The following is an 11,724-nucleotide window of genomic DNA, read 5'->3' on the forward strand; positions in this document are numbered from 1 at the left end:
TCGGTGTGCACCTGGGGCAGGGGAGGGTCCCATCAAGACGTTGACCCACTCAGGGAAGGGAGATTTGACGAAGGAAGTTCTATACTCTCCTGGTGCTGGAAGGGAGTGTGGAGTGGGCACCCTGTGGGCTTCAGGATCAAGGGTTGGGCAATTGGCGAGAATCCAAGAGAAGGCTCTGGTCCCAACCCTCTCCAATGCCCTGAGTAGCCTGCTTCTCGCCAGCTCTGAAGGTGCAGACCCTGCTGAAAAACCTCCGGGGACAAGGAGCTCACTCTATCCTGGGAGAGCGTAGGGTCCAGGCATTGATTCCACCTCTGGATTCAGTTTTCATTCCCTGCCAGGAAATCTGAGACATTGGACAGGGGAGGCTGTGGCCCCATCTTCCCTGGTACACTCTCAGCCCAGGAGTGACCCCTGCTGTCTGGACAACCCTGGAGGCAGAGGACCATGCTGGCTAGCTGTGCACGGATTGTGCTGGTGGCCTACCAGACCCCTCCCCACCCCGCATTCTGTGTTGCTCTCCGCTGGCCCCCAAGGTCCTCTTCAAATGTACTGCCACAGGATGGAGGTGGGTGAGGCCAACATCTGGACCAAGGGGACATCGTTGGCCCTCACAGCTGGAGCTATCAGCAGCCAATGTTTACCCAGACATTATTTGCCTTTGTAAGTTCCTGGCCCCCAACATGCCCCCCCCACCCAAGGAGAGGGTCCTGAGCCTCCTCCCCACGACTGGGCAGGGACGGACCCGAGAGTGCCGTGGCTGGCTGGAGTTCAGATCCTCCCAGCAGCTTCAGCTGCCTGAGAGAAGAAAGGGCTAGCCAGCTGGGCTGTCCGTGCCGAGGTGTGGGCACAAGTAGGACAAGGCCATGGAGAAAGTGTGAGTGGACCCTGGACACAGCGTGGTGCAGAGAGAAGGGGCATACCCCTGGAATGTTCCAGAACCTTGCTGGCTGACCTTGGGTCAGTCTGTTCCTCTGTATCATGTGCCACCATATGGGAAGATTTCCTTGCCACCTGATTGAAAATAGTCTCTGTTTTAGTCAGCTTTTTTGCTGCACGATGGAAGGACCCAACCAGAATAATTGTAGAGAGGGAAAAGTTGCCTTGGGGGCTCAGGGTTTTAGAGGTCTCAATGCACAGACAGCAGGCTCCATTCCTCAAGGTTTGAGGTGAGCTGAACCTCATGGCGGAAGAGTGTGGTGGAGGGAAGGGGCTCACATGATGATCAGGAAGCAGAGGGAGGCTCCACTTGCCAAATACAAATATATATCCCAAATAATTGGCCCATGACCCTCCTCCCCAGCCACACCCCACCACTTCAGTCACCACTCAGTCAATCACTATCAGGGAATTAATTCACTGAGGGGTTAAGACTCTCACAACCCCATCACTTGTCCTTCGAACCCTCTTGCATTGTCTCACAGCTAAGTTTTTTGGGGACCCCTCACATCCAAACCAGAACAGCCTCCTGCCACACCTATGCCCTCCCGTGCCTGTTTGCCCTTTGTAGCATATGTTCCAACATGCACCCCTCTGCTGGAGCAGGACCACCAGGAGGGCAGGCAGGACCTCACTTTACTGTCACTGCTCCCTGGCATCCAACCAATCTTTCACAGCTCTTCCCTAGCTTGCCCCTCTCATTCCATCTGCTTTAAGTGACATTGTGGATTGGGGTCAGAGAAGGACAGACAATGTTCTGTGGTGGCAGGCTCTGGCCAGAGGAGTTTTCTCCTGGAGCACAGCGAGTCCCAGGTGGGCACTAGGGTGGGAAAGACTATTATGCCTTCATGATAATAGAGTATGCATTCACATGAGGAACCAGATTCAGAGATGTTCATTAACTTACCTAAGGTCACACAGCCCCAAAGTTACAGAATCAAGATATTAGCGCTGGTTCAAGGTTTCCTCTTTACTCTGCTGCCTTCTGTAAAAGATGTTAAAAGTTCTCATTTAATTTCCCAGGACACTTGTGTCCCACACTCCATTGTATCTATACATTCTTTCTATATCATTGCATCCTCAGCCCCAACCTTGTTGATGAGCACAGAAGACAACATGAGCCCGATTTCACAGACCAGAGAGGAGCCTGTAGTCACACAGCCAGTAAATGGCAACATCTGAACTAAGCTCAGGTCAGCCTCATGTTGGCACATTGCCCTTAACCTTCTTCCATGCTGGGACTAAGCTTTCAGGTCTCATTGGCTGGCATGGGGCTCCTGACCTCCCAGCCTGCATTAACACACCGTGCTAGAAGCTTCCCAGGGACCTCACCCTGGACAGAACCTGCTCCATTTACCCCATCCATAGCGTCATTTCAAAAACCCCTGTTGGCCCTCCAGTGAAGAGGCAAAGGGTGTCCAGGCTGCCAGGGCCCAGGAAACAAGGTAAACCTTAGGCTACTACGGAGCACCTACAAAATACTCAGACTCAAGGCAGCTGCAACTTGACTCTTGCTGAAAGCCAAGCATCAACCCAAAGAATATTTACTGCATCTCTGCAATATGCCTGACATTCCATGAAATCATTTTCTTTTTTTATTTTGTGGAATTGGGGATCAAACCCACAGGTGCCTTTATCACTGAGCCTTATAACCCTGGCCCTTTATAATTTTTTATTTTTATTTTTTTATTTTGAGGATCTCAGTAAGTTGCCCAAGCTCACCTGAAGCTTTTGATCCTCCTACCTCAGCCTCTTGATTCACTGGGATTACCAGGAATGTGTTTTTTTGAATATGAAATACGTTTATGAAAAGACATGAATTAGTCCAGTGCTTGCTATGTGGGATATAGTCACCGCATACAATCCATGGGAATCTTTATAGAGTCTTGCAAGAGGGGCTACAGATATCACCCTCATTTTGCAAATAGGTAGAGTGAGACTCAGAAGAGCCAAGCCACATGTCCAGGATCTCCAAGGTAGCAAGTGGCAGGGCAGGGAATTGAACCCAGGTTTTCCCAACAAAAAGTCTATGTCCTTCAGGCCTATAATCCCAGCAGCTTTGGAGACTAAGGCAGCACGATTGCAAGTTCAAAGCCAGCCTCAGCAACATAGCAAGATGCTAAGCAAATTAGCAAGACCCTATCTCTAAATAAAATATAAGAAAAGCTAGGAATGTGGCTCAATAATTGAGTGCCCCTGAGTCTAATCCCCAGTTCTTAAGCCATGTGCTGTCTGTCCCTTCCTATGAGCAGAGGGCCCTGCACTTCAGCCTCACCTCCTCAGACATGCTTTTAGGAGCACATCCTACTTCCCCATGTCTGGACATGCTCACTTGAAAAGTGGGAGGAACCCTGGAGAGGCTCCTAAGCAGGCCTCCGGCTATGGTGGTGGACCCAGGATGCCCACCCTTGTCACACCAAGTTAAACCAACAGGTCCCACTCACTGTCCTCCAAAGCAAAGGCAGTCTGTGTAGAAAGGAGTCCCCTTCATGATGGTCCCTCAGAGCTCCCAGGGGCTGCCTGGTGGCACCTAGGAGGGGGCTGGGGGGCTGTCCCTCCCTCTGGGTATTTGGGAGCCGGTGCTCAGGAAGCCTCCAGAGAATGATGATGTGGAACTGGAGCCACTGGCCCTTCCCTGTACATGATGAGCAGGGAGTGTGTTGATGGATATGCTGATTTCACTATCGCGCAAACCATTACCATCTAGAATTTGGCAGCCTTCTGGGTGAGAAGGGGAGGGGAGGAAATTTACTAACTTCCTCATGTGTGTGGTGGCATCCTTTACCCTTGAATGAAGGCCAGGGACCTGATTCACTCCTGGAGGCCTGAGGATAGAGGCACCGCACTCCCTGGGTCTCTCCCTCCCGTCCACCCTCCTCCTGCAGAGGTCTTGCCCTTGGCCAGGGCTTCCCCCCACTTCTGGGGGTGCCAGGATGATGGGAACCCAGCTGTCTACCTTCCCCACGACTCCACACTTCCCCATCTCATGGTCATGTTCAGGGAGCAAGAAATGGACATCTTGGTGTGGTAGGGGTGAGGTGCAGGCACCTCTAGGCCATGAGGGAAGAGAACCCAGAGGGCTTCCTGGAGAGGGAGGCTAGTGGTCCTTGCTAAGGGGCGAGTTGGGGGCGGGGAATAGCCTGGAAAAAGGCTGAGAGGTGGGGCCACCAGCAGATGTGAGGGGCTGGGCGGGTGGAGAGGAAGGGGAGGGATGGGTGAATGCTTCTAGAACAGGCCTCCCGGAGTGGCAGCCCCTGTCCTCTCTACTCACGCCCACTGATAAGTCCTGGGCAAGGGCAACGGGGCGAGGAGAAATGCCCGAGGCTCACTCATTGCCCAGGGCCCTGGCGGGGAAACCAGCTAGGAGGGCAGGACAGCAGGTTCCCCCCGAGCACTGTCCTGGTTGACAAAGGCAGGCTGGGGGCAGGAGGGACTGGAGAGGGTGACATTCTCCCTCGAGGTCGCCCATGGCCTGCTCCCCCAGCGCTCAGGGGACAAAGGACAGCTGTTCAAACACTGATCAGGGAGTGGGGCTCCATGAGATGTGGTGCTGGGAGGTGGGTAGGCCACCGTCACCGGGTGCGCTACGCCCCGTGGGTTTGGCCTGTGCTGGATGGGCACCTGCTGGGAGTGTGGGACGTGGGGCAGGACGAGGGTCTGTCCACCTGTGTGCACGTAAGTGGGCTCCTGAGTAAGACAGAACGGGTGTGGGGGGGGCGGTGCATGCATCATGGGGCGGGTGCACATGGTCTGCGCATGTGCAGGTGAACTGACCCTGCCAGTCCCTTCTGCTCGGGCAGTAATGCTGGTGCAGGGGTGTGACATCCACGCTAGTGAGCGTGCGCTGTCCCACACACATGCATGTGTGTGTGCGTGCTGCACTAGGAGGACAGTGTGAGAGGCCGACACGGTGGAGGCCCGCGGCTGGCTTCAGTCCTGGAGCCCACGAATCCCCAGGGCATTGTCCCTTTCAGTGCCCAGCGAGTCCCCAGGCCCAGCACCTTCGCCCCTCACCTTGGAGAGGGCATAGAGGTGGCCCCAGGTCCTCCCTAGAATTGTCTTCGTGGACATCCGTCCCATGCCTCTGCACCCCACCCCGGGCTGCGCTCACTCCAGAGGTGCAGGTGATGGTGGGGGCAGGTGGCAGTGGTGCTGGCACGAGGCAGGTCTGTGTGTGTCCCTGAGAAACAGCTTGGCTGGAAAGCTGAGGGGACCTGATCCCTGGTCTCCTTTGGCCAGATATCATGCCTGCCCTCCCAGGACAGTCCCCCAGAGCCACCAGAGCCCCGCCAGTTGGGAACCTGATTTAGGAGTCAGGGCACTCCAGGCTCATGGCCCTGCCCCCCACCCGCCCATTCCCACCTCGACCTCCTGTTTGGTGAAGGGGACACCGAGCTGCAGCCCTTGGGCAACAGAGGAGCCTGAGCCCTCCAGGTTGAGTGGAGATTAAAGGGACTGGTGTGGCTTCTCTCTCCTCCTCTTTCTGGGTCTCTCCAGCCAGTCATGCCCCCACTGCTCACACACTTTTTAAAATGTCAATAGACTGTCACTCACTTTTCTTGTTATACTTCTTAAAATGAGCGTTTCCTCTAGTCGATGGAGGGAGGTGACACTGGAGTCACGGGCTTGGCTTTATTCCTGTCCAGAGGAGATGGACTGTGGAGAGCTCAGCTTTCAATGGAACTATTTTATTTATAAGGATTTTCCTAATGTCATGAATGTGCCATGCCTGGCTTATTTGTGCCCACTCTGGAGAGAAGGCGGGACTGAGCATGGCCCAGGTGGGGTGGCTTACTTTACCCTGAAGCCCAGAATCCTAGAGGAAGTGACCTTCAGAAGTGTAATGCAACAGTTTCTTTTTTTAAATAAATTTTTATTGTTGGGTGTTCAAAACATTACATAGTTCTTGATATATCATATTTCACAGTTTGATTCAAGTAGGTTATCAACTCCCATTTTTACCCTGTATACAGATTGCAGAATCACATCAGTTGCACATCCATTGATTTACATATTGCCATACTAGTGTCTGTTTTATTCTGCTGCCTTTCCTATCCTCTACTATCCCCCCTCCCCCCTCCCCTCCCCTCTTCTCTCTCTACCCCCTCTAGTGTAATTCATTTCTCCCCCTTATATTTTTGTCCCCTTTTCCCTCACTTCCTCTTGTATGTAATTTTGTATAACCCTGAGGGTCTTCTTCCATTTCCATGCAATTACCCTTCTCTCTCCCTTTCCCTCTCAACTCTCATCCCTGTTTAATGTTAATCTTCTTCTCATGCTCTTCATTTCTACTCTGTTCTTAGTTACTCTCCTTATATCAAAGAAGACGTTTGGCATTTGTTTTTAAGGAATTGGCTAGCTTTACTTAGCATAATCTGCTCTAATGCCATCCATTTCCCTGCAAATTCTATCATTTTGTCATTTTTTAATGCAGAGTAATACTCCATTGTGTATAAATGCCACATTTTTTTTTATCCATTCGTCTATTTAAGGACATATATGTTGGTTCCACAGTCTTTCTATTGTGAATTGTGCTGCTATGAACATGGATGCAGCAGTGTTCCTATAGTGTGCTCTTTTTAGGTCTTTAGGGAATAGACCGAGTAGGGGAATAGCTGGGTCAAATGGTGGTTCCATTCCAAGCTTTCCTAGAAATCTCCATACTGCTTTCCAAATTGGTCGCACCAATTTGCAGTCCCACCAGCAATGTACAACTGAACCCTTTTCCCCACATCCTCGCCAGCATTTGTTGTTGTTTCACTTCCTAATGGCTGCCAATCTTACTGGAGTGAGATGGTATCTTAGGGTGGTTTTGATTCGCATTTCTCTGACTGCTAGAGATTGTGAGCATTTTTTCATGTACTTGTTGATTGATTGTATGTCCTCATCTGAGAAATGTCTGTTCAGGTCCTTGGCCCATTTGTTGATTGGGTTATTTGTTATCTGATAGTCTAATTTTTTAAGTTCTTTGTATATTCTGGATATTAGGTCTCTGTGTGAAGTGTGAGGAGTAAAAATTTGTTACCAGGATGTAGGCTCCCTATTTAACTCTCTTATTGTTTCTTTTGCTGAGAAAAAACTTTTTAGTTTGAGTAAGTCCCATTTGTTGATTCCAGTTATTAACTCTTGTGCTATGGGTGTCCTATTGAGGAATTTGGAGCCGGACCCCATAGTATGTAGATCATAGCCAACTTTTTCTTCTATCAGACGCCATGTCTCTGATTTGATATCAAGTTCCTTGATCCACATTTAGTTAACTTTTGTGCATGGTGAGAGAAAGGGATTCAGTTTCATTTTGTTGTATATGGATTTCCAGTTTTCCCAGCACCATTTGTTGAAGATGCTATCCTTCCTTCATTGCATGCTTTTAGCCCCTTTATCAAATATAAGATAGTTGTAATTTTGTGGATTGGTTTCTGTGTCCTCTATTCTGTACCATTGGTCCACCCGCCTGTTTTGGTACCAGTACCATGCTGTTTTTGTTACTATTGCTCTGTAGTATACTTTGAAGTCTGGTATAGCTGTACTGCCTGATTCACACTTCCTGCTTAGCATTGTTTTTGCTATTCTGGGTGTTTTATTTTTCCATATGAGTTTCATGATTGCTTTCTCTATTTCTACAAGAAATGCCGTTGGGATTTTGATTGGCATTGCATTAAACCTATAGAGAACTTTTGGTAATATCACCATTTTGATGATGTTAGTTTTACCTATCCATGAACAGGGTATATTTTTCCATCTTCTAAGATCTTCTTCTATTTCTCTCTTTAGGGTTCTGTAGTTTTCATTGTATAAGTCTTTCATCTCTTTTGTTAGGTTGATTCCCAAGTATTTTATTTTTTTTTGAGGATATTCTGAATTGAGTGGTTGTCCTCATTTCCATTTCAGATGATTTGTCATTGATATACAGGAATGCCTTTGATTTATGTGTATTGATTTTATATCCTGCCACTTTGTTGAATTCATTGATTAGCTCTAATAGTTTCTTTGTCGACCCTTTTGGGTCTGCTAGGTAAAGAATCATGTCATCTGCAAATAGTGATAATTTAAGTTCTTCTTTTCCTATTTTTATGCCTTTAATTTCTTTCGTCTGTCTAATTGCTATGGCCGGTGATTCGAGAAATATTTTGAACAGAAGTGGTGAGAGAGGGCATCCCTGTCTTGTTCCAGATTTTAGAGGGAATGCCTTCAGTTTTTCTCCATTCAGAATGATGCTAGCCTGAGGCTTAGCATGTATTTCTTTTACAATATTGAGGAATGTTCCTGTTATCCCTAGTTTTTCTAGAGTTTTGAACATAAAGGAATGCTGTACTTTGTCGAATGCTTTTTCCGCATCTATCGAGATGATCATATGGTTCTTATTTTTATGCCTATTGATGTGGTGAATAACATTTATTGATTTCCATATATTGAACCAACCTTGCATCCCAGGGATAAATCCTACCTGATCAGGGAGCACAATTTTTTTTGATATGTTTTTGTATCCGATTCGCCAAAATTTTATTGAGGATTTTTGCATCTAGTTTCATTAGAGATATTGGTCAGTAGTTTTGTTTCTTTGAAGTGTCTTTGTCTGGTTTAGGAATCAGGTGATGTTGGCCTCGTAGAATGAATTTGGAAGCTCTCCCTCTTTTTCTATTTCCTGAAATAGCTTGAAAAGTATTGGTATTAGTTTCTCTTTAAAGGTTTTGTAAAACTCTGCTGTATACCCATCTGGTCCTGGGCTTTTTTAGTTGGTAGTCTTTTGATGGTTTCTTCTATTTCCTCCATTGATATTGGTCTGTTTAGGTTGTCAATATCCTCCTGACTCAATCTGGGCAGATCATATGACTTAAGAAATTTATGGATGCCTTCACTATCTTCTCTTTTATTGGAGTATAAGGATTCAAAATAATTTCTGATAATCGTCTGTATTTCTGAGGTGTCTGTTGTGATATTGCCTTTTTCATCCCGTATGCTAGTAATTTGAGTTCTCTCTCTTCTGCTCTTCGTTAGCGTGGCTAAGGGTCTGTTGATTCTATTTATTTTTTCAAAGAACCAACTTTTAGTTTTGTCAATTTTTTCAACTGTATCTTTTGTTTTGATTTCATTAATTTCAGCTCTGATTTTAATTATTTCTTGCCTTCTACTTCTTTTGCTGTTGTTTTGCTCTTCTTTTTCTAGGATTTTGAGATGAAGTATTAGATCATTTATTTGTTGGTTATTTCTTTTTTTAAGAAATGAACTCCAAGCAATAAATTTTCCTCTTAGAACTGCTTTCAATGTGTCCCATAGATTCCGTTATGTTGTGTCTGTGTTTTCATTTATCTCTAAGGATTTTTTAATTTCCTCCTTGATGTCTTCTGTAACCGATTGATCATTCAGTAAACTATTGTTCATTCTCCAAGTGATGCATGATTTTTCCTTCCTTATTTTATCGGTGATTTTCAATTTCATTCCACTATGATCAGATAAGATGCATGGTATTATCTCTACACCTTTATATTGTCTAAGAGTTGCCCTGTGACATAATATATGATCTATTTTTGAGAAGGATCCATGTGCTGCTGAGGAAAAAGTGTAACTGCTTGATGTTGGGTGGTATATTCTATATATGTCAATTAAGTCTAGGTTATTAATTATATTATTGAGTTCTACAGTTTCCTTATTCAACTGTTGTTTGGAAGATCTGTCCAGTGGTGAGAGAGGTGTGTTGAAGTCTCCCATAATTATTTTATGGTGGTCTATTTGACTCTTGAACTTGAGAAGAGTTTGTTTGATGAACATAGCTGCACCATTGTTTGGGGCATATATATTTATGATTGTCATGTCTTGTTGGTGTATGGTTCCCTTGAGCAGTATGTAGTGTCCCTCTTTATCCCTTTTGATTAACTTTGGCTTGAAATCTATTTTATTTGATATGAGTATGGACACTCCTGCTTGTTTCTGAAGTCCATATGAGTGATATGATTTTTCCCAACCTTTCACCTTCAGTCTATTTATGTCTTTTTCTATCAAATGCGTCTCCTGAAGGCAGCATATTGTTGCGTCTTGTTTTGTGATTCATTCGACTAGCCTGTGTCTCTTTATTGGTGAGTTTAAGCCATTAACATTTAGGGTTATTTTTGAGATATGAGTTGTTCTTCCAGCCATATTTGTTTATTTATGTTACTAAACATGGTTTGTTTTTCTCTTTGATTATTCCCCCCCCCTTTACTGTACTACCTCCAGCTGTTGGTTTTCATTGATATTTTCCATTTCCTCTTCCTGTGATATTTTGCTGAGGATGTTTTGAAGAGATGGTTTTCTAGCTGCAAATTCTTTTAACTTTTGTTTATCATGGAAGGTTTTAATTTCATCTTCCATCCTGAAGCTTAATTTCACTGGATGCACAATTCTTGGTTGGAACCCATTTTCTTTCAGTGTTTGAAATATGTTATTCCAGGATCTTCTAGCTTTCAGAGTCTGTGTTGAAAGGTCAGCTGTTATCCTGATTGGTTTACCCCTAAATGTAATCTGCTTCCTTTCACTTGTAGCTTTTGAAATTCTCTCCTTATTCTGTATGTTGGGCATCTTAATTATAATGTGTCTAAGTGTGGATCTCTCATGATTTTGCACATTCGGTGTCCTGTAGGCTTCTAGGATTTGGGATTCTGTCTCATTCTTCAAGTCTGGGAAGTTTTCTCGTATTATTTCATTGAATAGATTGCACATTCCTTTGGTTTGGACCTCTATACCTTCCTGTATCCCAATGACTCTAAAGTTTGGTCTTTTTATGTTATCCCATATTTCTTGAATGATCTGCTCATGGTTTCTTAACAGTTTTGCTGAGCTGTCAATGTTCTTCTCCAATTGAAATACTTTGTCTTCATTGTCTGATGTTCTATCTTCTAAGTGTTCTACTCTGCTGGTAGTATTCTCAATTGAGTTTTTAAGTTGGTTTATTGCTTCCTGCATTTCTAAGATTTCTGTTTGCTTGTTTTTTATAACCTCTATCTCCCTGTATAATTGATCTTTTGCTTCTTGGATTTGTTTATGTAATTCATCATCGAAGTGGTCGAAGTGGTCTTTCATTGTCTGATTTTGCTCTCTAATGTCTTCCTTGAGACTCCAGATCATCTGAAGCATGTATATACTGAATTCTTTATCTGACATTCCATCTGCTGCAGATATTACCTCTTCTAAAGTTGAGTTGACCTGCATTGCTTGTGGTCCTTTCTTTCTTTGTCTTTTCATACTCATCGCGTTTCTTTCTGTTTGGTGAAACTGTTTTATTGATTTTCCCCCCTATATATTTATATTGCTCTGCATAGTTGCAGAGTCTCCCTCGCAGGCTTTGGCGGTTGTTCTGCCCCTCCTCCAATTGGGGCAATATGCCTACCACACCAGCAGGCCGCTGGACCTGTACTTTCGGTGGGCCTGTTCTTTCGGTGGTCACAGGTCCGCCTACCTTGCAGGCGCGAGCAGCGGCTCTGTCCCTCTGCGGGCCGCTAGGCCTGTTCTGTCTGTTGGTTACAGGTCTGTCTACCTAGCAGGCGCTGGAGGCGACTCTGCCCCTTCCCCAATCGGGGGGATGGCAGGCCACTGGGCCTGTTCTGCTGGTAGGTTAATGCAACAGTTTCTAATTGCACACTGCTGGTGGTGGGGAGCTCACTCCCAACCAAGATGGCCCACCTCAGGTACAGTCTCCAACCCCTTTCCTTCCCTCACGGGCCCTGGTTCTGTTCTCTGAAGTGAGGGAGAAAATCTCTCCAGAGTCCCACTTAGGGTCCTCCTAGGGATTCCTTCCCGCTCTGAAATACCCCC

Source organism: Callospermophilus lateralis, unplaced genomic scaffold (assembly GCF_048772815.1).
Source record: "Callospermophilus lateralis isolate mCalLat2 unplaced genomic scaffold, mCalLat2.hap1 Scaffold_153, whole genome shotgun sequence".
Taxonomy (NCBI): domain Eukaryota; kingdom Metazoa; phylum Chordata; class Mammalia; order Rodentia; family Sciuridae; genus Callospermophilus; species Callospermophilus lateralis.